Raw genomic sequence first — 12,107 nt, forward strand, 5'->3', positions numbered from 1 at the left:
GTTTATGCTTTTTCCACAGTGTGACAGTCCAATAAACCTTGCAATATGCATGCGCTTGCTACAGTTTACTTAATGTTTGCTGACCACGCTATTTTCATGTCAGCATGTCACCTTCCTCCAGACAGGCACTTCCCTGTTTTTCCCAGTACAGTGACTTTTTGGCCATTATATTTGGGAGTACAAAGAGGGTACTGATTAGCTTCACTTCATCTTGATCTTACCAAACATCACCTTTGTCCTAGCAGCGTCATTTAAGCAAGCTCACATGAGGCAACACTCATGTCAAGCGAAGACCATGCTGTGTTACTGAAGCCATGTTGGTCCTAGGATATTCGAGAGACAAGGTGGGTGAGGTCATATCTTTTATTGGACCAACTTCTGTAGGCAGGTGAGCAAGAGGAGTTTTTCTTTCCAAGACCTGAAGCAGAGCTCCGCAGAAGCTCGAAAGCTTGTCTCTTTCACCAACAGAAGTTTGTGCAATAAAAACAAAGACTAGGCCAAAGTCAGTTAGCTGAGCAAGCATATTACCCTGGCCTGTATACATGACCCAGGCTTATCATCTTTCCAACAGTATATTTTCATACACACAACATAATAACTAACCCCAAATCCTTGTAGTACATTTTTTATTTATCCTGGTAGTGGTAAAATTTTAACTGGTACCTACTTGTCTATATTTTTTTAACCATTACCACCTTCCTCATTACTCAATCCAGCTGTCTTTTCATTGTTTTTCTGTGTTCCATTATTTCTTACAACGGTCTTTTTCTTACTTATATGCTTCTTGTGGCCTGGGAGTTTCTGGATGGCTACTTCTGATCAGTCACTGCCTGTCTACGACCTAGCTTGTCTCACTAGGGAGATCTGCACCTGGCTAGTAAATCATCCATTTGTCTGGGTTGCTTTGCCCTATTATCTACACAGACCAAGAATCCACTGTAGATAAGACCGGACAAACCAGCTTTCTGTTTTTTACAACCTCTGAAGCTGTCTTAGCAGAGTTTTGAGATCTGTGTCAAAAAGACACCCAAAGAAAACAGAAAAAGTCCCTTTTATATTTTCTTATAACACTGTTAAATATATACTAGCTACTTCTCTAACTTTATTTAATATGCATTTATCTAACACAGTTAATTATACATTTTTTTTACAGATGAAATGCAGCACAAACCCAAAATACAGCTGCAGTTGTCTCAGTGTTCAAGTTGTTAGTACACTGCCATCTGCTGGCTTTGGAGAGATTAACATCCCCACATCACAGGCTATGCTTAAACAGGCCAAACTTCCATGAATTTAAATAGTATTATTATTATTATTTATTATGGAAGTGCCTGGGGATCAAACAAAGCCAGGACCCCATTTTTCTAGGTAATGCACAAACACTGCTCACAAATGCAAGTCCCTTATGCTTTTAATGGGACCTTGCCACTTTTACCAGTTCAGTTCAGGGTTATGAATGATCAAAGGAAAAACTGCTTAAGTTTTCAGTACAGTAAAATGTTGTTGCTTTTTAAAGCCCCCTCCCTGCCCTTCAAAGACTTTTAAAGGAGTCCATCTGGGGCTATAATGATAAGCTCTATATGCTCTGTATCCCATAAAGCCTCAATCCTGATGGAAAAGGCCTAAGAATAAAAAGGCCTGAAATTCCGGCTTCTGCTTCTAGCTAAAGGATGGGCCTAGGGATTTGAATGATAAACGGGAGCTGAGAATCAAGGACAGGACATGCATTTAATCTTATATTTAACCATGTCAGCTATTTGCTAATTGGCCCGCTTGGCACGTAAATATATGCAGCTGTTTTCTCATGTATCCCCAAAGACATTTAATGCCAGGGGTCAAGGCATGTACCTTACTCTCCCTTCAAAATGACAAATGTATCCGCAACAGATGTCTCCTGTATCCCCCTCCCCAAAATAATACATGTCTTCTGTGTAACCTGTTATCTATAGGTCAGCATAATTACGTAAACAGGATGAGAACTAAAGTTGGTTGTTGCTGATTATAAAAGGGGCCTATGTCGCCCATGTAAGGTGTGTTTTTCTTCTCTGGCACTAGCCGAGGAGAAGCACCCGCTCAGCTGAATGAAAATAAAGGTGTGGTACCCGTCTTCTTGTCCTCCGTGCCTCCTTGGTGTAATTAGGTAAGCTCCAGGGGGAAACGGGCCCTATTTGGACAACAAATGGCGACTCCGCCGGGACTTCTCTTCCTGTAGAGGGCGCTGACCGGCGACCGAGGGCGATTCCGAGGAGTGGCCACCTCGAGCCACTGGTTTGCTCGGGCCTCGGGTCGTTACAATCGGTCGGGGCGGCTGCGTCCTCTCTAAGAGAACTCCTAACGACACGGAGGCAAGACGGTGCCAGAAGAAGGGGAAGGTCCAACAGCCAGACGCGGTCACTCCGGGTGGTAAGTGCGTTTTACCTCTTGGGATTGAGGGACATAACGCCCCCGCAGTGTGGTTGGACCTCATAGGTAATCCCGGTGTGGAAAGATACTGTGGATGTTTGATGGTTATGCTAAGTAAGCCAGGCAATGGTTAATGAATAATACCGCTAATTTCACTAGCCCGTGGGCCGTATTGGATAATTACTGGGACATAGAACAGCCCCAGGGCTTGCTTTTGTTCTTGGGGGGAGTATTGCTTTTTTTCATATTGATGCTATGTTGGAAGCCAAAATTGTAATAACCAGGTCTAGGACTTAAACCAACCCTAGCCGCACTGAGACTCCTGCGAGGGGAAACCCCGTAACCAGGATATCTTAATCGCAAGGGGGGGGGGGGGTCGGTCGAACCCGCGACCAGGTTTAATTAAACACGAGCATAATGGGGTCCGGACAAAGCACTTATGCTGGGACGCCCTTGGAATGTATGTTAAAAAATCGGAAGGCATTTAGAAGCCAAGCTGATTATGGAGTGGCATTATATAAGGATAACTTGATAAAATTCTGTACTGTGGAATGGCCAACATTCGGGGTGGAGTGGCCCGCTGGGGGAACACTCAAATTAAAAACTGTACAAGCTGTGCATAGCATTGTAACTGGGGGTGGACATTGGGACCAGTACCCCTATATAGATATCTGGCAGGATCTTGCAGCTAATCCCCCCCTCGGTTGCGAGAGTGTAGAGCCCAAGCCATTAGGGCCTTAATGGCTCGGACCCCTGATCGGCATCGTGGTCGTCCCCCCGTAAAAAAGCCCTGTCCACCAGCTGTAATTCCTACTGCCCCTGATCCTATGCCCCCTCCTCCAGTGTATCCTGGCCTTCCGGCCTCCCCGGCACAATCCCCTCCCTCTGTATTGAATACCCCAGAAAGCAGCCCCCCCCCCAGACCAACGACCCCAGAAAACAACTCAGGAGACAGTAACGGAGAGGACCGTAGCGGTCAGGAAATCTCTACCCCATCTACGAGCTCCAGGGACTCCCCAATATCCTCCCGCCTGAGGAGTCACACTAGGACGGTCGGGGAGGCATGGAAAGTAGTAGGCACCCCGGGAGACACAAAATTTGCTCTTACTAAGAGCCCCGCGGTAGACAAGGCCGTAGCCAAGATAGTCCCAGTGCATGAACTGCCCCTAAGGGAAACTGTGGGCCATGATGGTGAACTCACTATGATATATGTTCCTTTCACCACGAGTGACCTGTATAATTGGAAGCACCAGAATCCCTCATTCTCGGACGATCCCGCCCCATTAACAGCAGTTTTTGAAACCCTGGTCTCGGCCCATAACTCTACTTGGGGCGACATGAAAATTGCTCTCAATACCCTACTAACTGCAGAGGAAAGGCGCTTGGTCCTTTCAAAGGCCCAGGAGGGACTAGTAGCAGGGGGAATGGACGCGGCTGAGTTACCCGACCAGCTCCCTGAGGCTGCGCCCGCTTGGTCACATACAACTCCAGTGGGTCGAGAGCTCCATCGCAAATATGCTTTAGCTATAGTACAGGGGATGAAACGCTGTATTAGGAAGACCCCAAATTGGGCCAAGCTGTATAATATTCGACAGGAAAAGAATGAGAACCCAGCCGCCTTTTATGAGCGCTTGTGTAACACCTGTAAAAGATACACAGACCTCGACCCAGAGGATGCTAATGGAAAGCGAGTGCTCATTCCCCTCTTCATTGGGCAGTCCTATGAGGACATTAGAAAAAAGCTGCAGAAATTAGACGGGGCATCGGGTAAAAATATAGAGGAGCTCTTAGAGATTGCGCTAAAAGTTTATGATCGCAGAGACGATGAGGAACGGAAAAAGGGGGCCCGCTTACTGGCAATGGCCCTCAAGGGGGGAAGTGAGAAAGGGGGGGACAAAACTAAGGGACGAACAGGACTACAGGGGAAGGGAAAAAGCTCCCGTTTGGGACGAAATCAGTGTGCTATCTGTAAGGAGGAGGGGCACTGGAAGAATGAATGCCCCCAGCGACATAGCAGGAGGGAGGGAAGCAAAAACAGAGCCCCACCTGCGCCCATTTTTTATAACCAGGCGCAAGAAGAGTCATTTTTATAGGGAGGCCGAGGGACCCAGCGGCCCCTTCTGGCTGCACAGCCCGCTGGCCTGGATCCCACGGTAACAATTGAGGTAGGGGGCCGCCAAGTTGAAGCCCTTATTGATACAGGGGCTACCCTTAGCTTGCTCCCCCTTGCAGAGGCTCTCCGGGGGAGGGCTCAAGGGTGTACTATAGTCCAAGGGATAGAAGGACAAAATATAAAGTTGGAATAATATCTTCCCCTCCTAGTAAAAGTAGGAGACTGTCATATATCCCACCAATTCGTTTGTAGCCCCTCCTGTCCCATTGCGCTGCTAGGACGAGTTCTGCTTACTAAATTGCAGGCGGAAATCTCGTTCAATAATAATGGGACTATGGAAGTTAGGCTCCCCAAACAACAAATTTCTAACTATCAAATGGCCCTTTTGAATGTTGAAAATCCTCCCCCGGCACAGCCGGAGAGTGAGAGGAACCAGCTGCCGGGGGTTAACCTTGAGGTCTGGGCTGAGGAGGGAGGTTTTGCTCGGGCTCGAAACGCTTTACCAGTACACATTTCCCTTAGGGAGGGAAGTCGCCCAGTCCGAATTCGACAATACCCCCTTAAGCTAACCACTCGGATCGGACTGAAACCTCTGATTCAAAAGTTTTTGCAGTGCGGTTGGTTAAGGGAGGGCACCTCCCCATACAATACTCCGATAATGGGAGTGCCTAAGACTAATGGGCAATATCGATTAGTCCAGGACCTAAGGCAGGTTAACAAGTTAATATAGGCCCCCTATCCAGTTGTTCCAAACCCCCATACTATCTTGGGCCAAGTCCCCAAGAACTACAGGTGGTTTTCAGTGATAGATTTAAAAGACGCTTTCTTCTCTATACCCCTTGATCAAGAGTCTCAGAAACTGTTTGCCTTTGAATGGGAAGACCCAGATACCCATTACAAGGCTCAGTATCTCTGGACTGTTGTCCCCCCAGGGACTTACTTGTGCACCCGAGATTTTCGGCAGCCAGCTAAAAAGAGACCTTGCCCCGTTCCTAGCTGGACATCCCTCGTGTAACATAGTTCAGTACTGTGATGATCTACTCTTAAGCACTGAAACAGAGATAGCTTGTAAAGAACAGACGATAGAACTCCTCAACTTTCTTGGAGCTCAGGGGTACAAGGTTTCCAGGGAAAAGGCCCAATTGGTTAAACAGCAGGTTACTTTTCTCGGATATCATCTTTGTCAGGGACGTTGTAGCTTAGGTAAAGATAGGATACAGGCTATACTCGAAAGCCCTCAACCCCGAAATCCCAGAGAGCTAAGGGCTTTCTTGGGGCTGACCGGTTTTTGCCGGCTTTGGATCCTCGACTACGGAGGGAAGGCTAAACCATTATATGAGTCCCTTACTAAGGAGGGTCTGCTTAACTGGTTATGGACCAAGGAAAAAGAAAAAGCATTTCAAGAGCTTAAAGAAGCCTTGGTTCAGCCTCCCGCTCTGGCTCTCCCGGATCCCCGGAAGCCGTTCACCCTATACGTTCATGAAAGGAGAGGGGTGGCATCTGGAGTCCGTGCCAAAGGTCGGGACCAGCCTGGCGACCTGTGGGTTATTACTCCAAGGTATTGGACCCGGTTGCCAAAGGCTGGCCGGCTTGTCTATGAGCCGTGGCTGCAACTGCTCTCCTTGTACAGGAGGCTGAGAAACTAACTTGGGTGGGGATACTGAGGTTGTGGTGCCCCATGGAATACCCCAGATACTGGGAACAGGAGCCGGGGAAAAGCATTTAAACCCCAGTCGGCATACTAGATATGAGGTGGGACTTTTGTTGGCCCCTAACCTAACTTTTAAGACAGTCAGTTCCCTTAATCCAGCTACCTTACTGCCAGATCCCCAAGTCCCTTATGGGACTAGTCCCACCCATGATTGTATTGAAATCTTACAACAAGAAACTAAACCCCGCCCTGATATTTCAGATTTACCCTGGCCCAATCCCGATATTGAAATGTACGTAGATGGATCCAGTTATGTAGAAGATGGGAAGCGAGTTACAGGAGCAGCCGTCATAGTTAAAGAAGGAGAAATGTACAAGTTTAAGCTTAGCCCCAACTTATCTGCCCAGGCGGCGGAACTGGTGGCTCTTATTGAGGCTCTCCGGATGGGAACTGGAAAGACTATTAATGTATACACTGACAGTCGTTATGCATACATGGTGGTGCATGCCCACGGAACCCTATGGAAAGAAAGGGGTTTCATTACGGCTTCAGGCCAAAGAATAGCCCATGGGGCCCTTATCAAGTCATTACTTGAGGCCCTGATGCTTCCCCTCTGGGTCGCAGTGATACACGTGCGTGCACATGGGAGGGCCCCTGAAACTGAACAGCGAAAGTACAATCGAATGGCTGATCAAGCCGCGAAAGAAGCCGCACGAGGAGGAGCCATATGGCTCCTCTGGGTCCAAGATACGGAAGCCAAAACCCCTGCTCCCCACTATACAGCAGAGGAAGTGTCCCACGCGCAGGCTGCAGGGGCCCAACAAACTCCCTCTGGGTGGTGGAGGTTGCCGGGGGGGAGATTTTTGTACCTAGACCAGTACTTCAGGAGATTCTCTGATCCCTACATAAGGAGGGACATTTGGGATCAGGAGCTATGGTCGATTTGGTCACCCGGTCCTTTAGGGGATTAGGTGCACACATGGAAGCCCAAAGAATTGTAAATAACTGTTCTGTTTGTCAGCGAACAAACCAAAAGGGGTGCGGTCCCCCTGCCCCAATGGGAGGTCAGCCCTGGGCTGCCTATCCTTTTCAAAGGTGGCAGGTGGACTTTGCTGAAGTCACCCCTTGTAGGGGTTATAAGTATTTGCTTGTCTTTGTTAATCAACTCACTGGATGGGTAGAGTGTTACCCTACACGACATTGTCAGGCACGAGCTGTCACCAAAGCCCTGTTACATGAAATACTTCCCCGCTTCCATCTCCCGGAGGTGATTGAGTCAGACCGGGGAAGTCATTTTATCTCCCAGGTGGTTCAGCAGGTGTCACGAGCCCTCGGGATCCAATGGAAATTGCATACACCGTGGAGACCACAAAGCTCGGGTCAAGTGGAAAGAATGAATAGAACTCTCAAGGACACTCTCACAAAACTGTGTATAGAATCTGGTTTAAAGTGGCCTGATGCTCTACCGCTCGCCCTTACTCGCATTCGGAGGGCCCCACGTAAGGGTCTGAAACTTTCACCCTTCGAACTGGTCTTTGGGTTCCCTCCCCGAGTACTCATCCCGGGGTACCAAGAGGATGTAAACTGGGAAGCGGGGAATGACTCTTTGTGGAAACAGGTTTCTGCGCTACAATCTGTTTTGTTACAGTTACATCGATACCCAGCACCTTTCCAGACCCTTCCCTTGGAGCAACCCGTGCACTCCTTCCGGATCGGTGATCAGGTCCTTGTCAAAAAGTGGAAGCGTGATCCCCTCACGCCACAGTGGAACGGTCCGCATACTGTATCGCTCATCAGCCAGGCCGCCGTTAAGGTCCTTGGGAGCAACAAGTGGATGCACCATACTCAAGTAAAGCGGTTCCTGAACCCTGACCCAGAGGACAACCTAACTGAAGAAGACATCAGCCCTCTGTCCTCTCCGGCTCCGGAAGCCCGGAGTGACACAGGCGAAGACTCCACCTGGGAGTACCAAGGACTAGAGGGACTAAAAGGACTGTTTAAAAGACAGAAACAATGAGACCATCCTTTGTATTTCTGTTATGTATGTTCAGTTATTCATATGGCTGGGAAAATAGGTTTATACAACTAGGGGAAATAAAGCAGATTCCTTTAATCTTACTAATTGCTGGGTATGTGGCGGTCCGGGAGAATTGAATGAATGGCCCTGGGTAGCTCAGCCGGTACAACCCAAGTGGTGGCTAAGTAGCTTAAGCATAGTACATAAGGGAACGGGAAGGTGGACTGAGGATCACGGCCCTTGGCGACTCTTTTCTGCTGGAGTAGGTGTCTTTTGCCTTAATCGAACAAGACATGAGGGAAGGTATATGGGGGAAAGTAAGTGTGAATGGACTTTATCTCTGGGGTTTGATTGTTGGGATCCCTACTGTCGCCCATATGACTGTTTTAGGTACCAAGGACGATGGAACCTTACCCATGTAAAGCTAACTAACAATAGCTGGGTAAAATGTTCCTACTGGAATCACAGGGGCGATGGTTGTAAAGCAGTAGGATTGGATGGGTACTTTGATGCCCTCTTTCTAAGTTGCCAGCGAGATAACACCACTAACAAGCACCATGTGGTACGGTGGTATCAGTGGGCATGGCAACATCTTAATGGAACCCGAGTTACCCATTTTCGACAATTTTGGGCTAGTACCAATAGCCCAAGATTTGGTTGTAATTGTGTGTGGAAGGCAGGGGCTAGGGTATGGAGATGTGACTATTGTAGCCCAAATGTAGACAAATTCCTAGGGGGACCTATAGAATCAGGTAACGCTTTATATTATGAGGAGCTGGGCCCCGCCGATTCCCCTGAAACCTGGGATGGCCCCTTTGCCAATGGAATCTGGGCCTTAAAAGGCCACTATTGGATCTGTGGATCCTATGCTTATCGTAGATTGCCTCCAAACTGGTCGGGAATATGTTACGTAGGATATATTAGGCCTCTATTCTTTTTATTATCTCAAGCCCAAGGAAATAAATTGGGAGTTAAAGTCTATGATGATTTAGTTAGAGAAAAACGGTTTTTGGATTCCACTTTAACCGCCGGAAGTTCCCAAAATTGGGGAGCTCAAGAATGGCCCCCTGAAAGAATCATCAAACATTATGGACCGGCCACCTGGAATCCCAGTGAGCTTGTAACCGGGGCCAGGGAACCAATTTATAATTTAAATCGAATTATTAGGCTACAGGCTATCTTGGAAATATTAACCAACCAAACAGCTGCAGCACTGGACCTCTTGGCCAATCAATCAACTCAAATGCGACACGCAATTCTCCAGCACCACACAGCTCTTGACTATTTGCTAGCAGAGGAAGGGGGACTCTGTGCAAAACTTAATAAGTCTAACTGCTGCTTACAAATAGATGATAATGGCCAAGCAGTAAAACAGTTAACTAAGGAAAAGAGGAAAATAGCCCATGTCCCAGTACAGACCTGGGGCAGTTGGGACACAGATTGGTTTACCTCCTGGCTACCACAATGGGGATGGTTACGAAAAGGTTTCCTCCTTTTTATACTCTTTATCACCATCCTATTAACAGTTGTTTGCTTCACCCCGTGCTTAATTGCAGTGGTTCGAAAACTGGCTGGTCAAGTTACATATCAACAAATGATGATATTATACAAGCCGGAAGGATCTGAGGTGCAAGGCCCATAAGCTCTTAAAATGTTTTTAAGGGGGGGAAACTTGATGGAAAAGGCCTAAGAATTAAAAGGCCTGAAATTCCAGCTTCTGCTTCTAGCTAAAGGATGGGCCTAGGGATTTGAATGATAAACGGGAGCTGAGAATCAAGGACAGGACATGCATTTAATCTTATATTTAACCATGTCAGCTATTTGCTAATTGGCCCGCTTGGCACGTAAATATATGCAGCTGTTTTCTCATGTATCCCCAAAGACATTTAATACCAGGGGTCAAGGCATGTACCTTACTCTCCCTTCAAAATGACAAATGTATCCGCAACAGATGTCTCCTGTATCCCCCTCCCCAAAATAATACATGTCTTCTGTGTAACCTGTTATCTATAGGTCAGCATAATTACGTAAACAGGATGAGAACTAAAGTTGGTTGTTGCTGATTATAAAAGGGGCCTATGTTGCCCATGTAAGGTGTGTTTTTCTTCTCTGGCACTAGCCGAGGAGAAGCACCCGCTCAGCTGAACGAAAATAAAGGTGTGGTACCCGTCTTCTTGTCCTCCGTGCCTCCTTGGTGTAATTAGGTAAGCTCCAGGGGGAAACGGGCCCTATTTGGACAACAATCCTACTCGCAGGGAGGGATCCAGGAAGGGACTTAGGCTCACAATACTGAGCGTCACAGCAACTAACTTCCGGGTGCCCAGAAAAACCACACCAACAGCACTGCCGAGTTAGGCACTTAGGCTCCCTATACAATGAATTGGGAGAGAAGCGCTTTAGAATGTGGTCCACAAAGCAACATACTAGACAGGCAGCCACCTGAGCTAGCCAATGCAAGATGCTGAGAGTGTGTGTATGTGTGTGCGTGCGTGTGTGTACACACATGCGGACACACACACGTACAACCTTTGCCCTGCTCTTTTGGAGACTAGGCTGCAGAGAGGCCCCAACTCTGCTTAGTGATCAACAAATGGGAACCTGCTATCTATGGGGTTTCTTGCAGGACTGAATTAGACACTCAAAATAAAATGGGCAGAAAAGCAGAAAAGGAGGTGGTGGTGGTGCACAACCGAGCAGCTTTGCAAGATCAGGATCTTCTCCCCTGCAGACCTGAGCTGCAATCCTGCAAATCCTTGCACACTTACTCAACTACCGTGAGCAGCCCCGACAGAGAAGGCGGTGAAGTTAAGCACATCTGTGTGTGCAGGATTGGAGCCTTACTGATGTCTTTGTCTGCTGCTTCTGGTAGTGATTTTTTTAAGGCACACTCCTCTTGCTCCTCCTTGGAGATGCTGCCCTCCATAAGTCTTCCCTAGAAGTTCTTAAAAACATGGCTGTATTTCCTTAGAGGGGCTGAATGGATTGAGAGCTTGCCATTAGTAGTCATTATTTAGTTATTATGTATATGACAGTGATGCCTAAAAACCCCAGCCAAGCTCAGGGCTCCCTTATGCTGGGCACAGTACACATGCAGAGTAAAAGACAGCTCTGGACCTAAAGAGTTTGCAATCCAAATAGACAAGGCAGACAAAGAGCAGAATGGGAAACTGAGGCACAGAGCAGGGAAGTGATTTGACCGTGGTCACCTGGAACAGAACCCAGTTCTCAAACCCTAATGCAGTGCCTTGTCCACTGGACCACACTACCTCTCAACATTCCTGTGGGCTGGGCTACCTTGAAACTGTCTGTTTACTAGAGGTTTAGACCCGAATAGTGAGCTCTACAGAGAAGCTTCCCTTACTGAAGTCTTTGCAGGCTCAGGGCTTATATCCCATTATCTAAATATGCTGGATGAGGCTTTGCCCCCAGTTAGTTTCGGTTTTATGAAGTGAAAAGAGGCATATTGACAAACATTTTCAAGTTAATTTCAGGGAGCATCCTGAAACCCAGCTCCATTATCACCTCCAGCCACACTACCCTCCCGTTAACCCCCCACTAGTACCCTCACTCAGTCCCTCCCCCTCAACGCCTTGTACTCCCTGATGTTAGTAGATATTAAACCTCTCCCATTCTCTTAGACCTATACTAACCACAACCTTTGTATGTGTTGATCACTGATTACTCTCGCCCCTCGCTCCACCGAGATAGTCACAAGGTGCCCGTTATCTACCGGGTAATGAGCGTTGGGATAGGGCGGAGGCTCGATCACTGGATGTCCTCGGGAGGAATGACAAGTGACCCCGAAGGTAGCGATGGGGATAACGCAAACAATGAATCGTGGGGTTAAAATTGAGGGTTTATTGAATGGGTCACAAATGCGGATGAGGAACAACTTAATACTAGTTACAACTTGGGCCTACAAT

This window comes from Gopherus evgoodei, chromosome 4 (assembly GCF_007399415.2).
Source record: "Gopherus evgoodei ecotype Sinaloan lineage chromosome 4, rGopEvg1_v1.p, whole genome shotgun sequence".
Taxonomy (NCBI): domain Eukaryota; kingdom Metazoa; phylum Chordata; order Testudines; family Testudinidae; genus Gopherus; species Gopherus evgoodei.